This window comes from Benincasa hispida, chromosome 2, assembly GCF_027475165.1.
Source record: "Benincasa hispida cultivar pf3 chromosome 2, pf3_genome.v1.1, whole genome shotgun sequence".
Lineage (NCBI taxonomy): Eukaryota > Viridiplantae > Streptophyta > Magnoliopsida > Cucurbitales > Cucurbitaceae > Benincasa > Benincasa hispida.
The window spans coordinates 53,709,775-53,711,258 of NC_143479.1; the positions used below are offsets into that span (position 1 = coordinate 53,709,775).

The following is a 1,484-nucleotide window of genomic DNA, read 5'->3' on the forward strand; positions in this document are numbered from 1 at the left end:
ATTTTATTTTCTTTCGATGTCCCATTTTAAATACCCATTTAGATTCAAATGTGATTAATTTATCTGGGTTGGATTAGTGAGGTTTATGAGGTTGCAATTTCAGAGAATTTGGAATCTTGATTTTTGAATTAGAGAATTGGTTGAGTCTTGGGGGGAAAAAGGTTTAGAGAAACCTCAAGCAAGAAAAGATAAAGGATAAAAGAGAAAAAGAAAGTAGGGATGCCCTAGGGGTTTTGTATGGATGAGGAAAGAATGAGATTTCACCCGCTTTTTGAATATGAGGTTTCCCTGACGTTAAAGTCAGGTAAAATTAGTAAAACAAAATCCTCTCGCACGCAAATATTGGCTTCTCACTCCCATTCCTCTCTCACATATAGCTTTCATATCTCCATTTTTCTCACGATCGCTTTCCTCTCTCTCGCTCGATATCGCTCTCCTCTCCCCTTTTTCGTTCAATCTCACTCTTTAGCACTCAATTTCATTTTGCAACACTAACGGAAATGAGGGAGAGAAGAAGAAGATCTATTGGATCTGATGGAGGAAGCCTAGTTGCATAAACTCGCTAGATGGGTCGCATATGCCAAATCTAATTGGGGTCGGAGAAGAAAAGCAAAAGTCAGAGAGAAGAAGAAGAACAGGAAAAAGAAAAAGAAAAAGAAAAAGAAAGAAAACGTGAAAGATGGAGGAAGAGAGAAAACAAAGGTGGGTAAATTTGTAAATTTGCTTGTGGATGATTACGCCGAAGATGAAAAAAGGGATAGTTGCATACATAGCAAAATAAGATATCAATTTTGCAAGCGTGCCTTTGCGCTTTTTTTTTTTTTTTTTTTTACTATTGCAGATTTAGGAAAACACCAGCCCAACCCAAGTGTTAAAGATGTAAAAGTCTAAAATACCCTCTGCTATTGATATACTCAATCTTAAGTACGTTTGTTAAGTGATATACCTTATGTTGATCATATATAGATGATATATTTATGATATACTTCATTTTAATTATATCAATTAATAAATTATTTACTGATCGGTGTCTAATATACTATTGATACACTTGGAATCTCATGCTTATAAAATGAAACACACATCTTTTACTTTAAAATAAGTTACTAATTAAATGTTGGTTGTTGTTAGATATTTTGTTGATACACATGGAATGTTGATTATTGTTAGATATCCTATTGATACACACAAGTCTTACTTCAAGTATTTGCAAATTGGTATCTGATACACTCATGTTTTATATCTCATGTATACTATTTATAGACTTGATAATGATGCACTTGTTATACTGTTGATGCACTTGACTGATATACTATTTATACACTTGATAATGATGCAATCATTTATACTGTTGATACATTTAATTGATATGCTATTAATAAACTTGATAATGATGCACTTGATATTCTATTGATATACTTGATATACACTAATTTATACTATCAACATACTTATAATGATACACTTGAAATAAAATATCTTTG

The 1,484-nt window shown here is 32.1% G+C and overlaps 1 long non-coding RNA gene across 1 annotated transcript; it reads left to right on the forward strand.

Moving 5' to 3' along the window:
* The first annotated feature begins 245 nt into the window (after window positions 1-245).
* On the forward strand, window positions 246-1,037 carry LOC150038001 (uncharacterized). Its single transcript, XR_016527932.1, has 2 exons — window positions 246-702; window positions 842-1,037. It is a non-coding gene; the product is annotated as an uncharacterized LOC150038001 (long non-coding RNA).
* The last annotated feature ends 447 nt before the right edge of the window (window positions 1,038-1,484 follow it).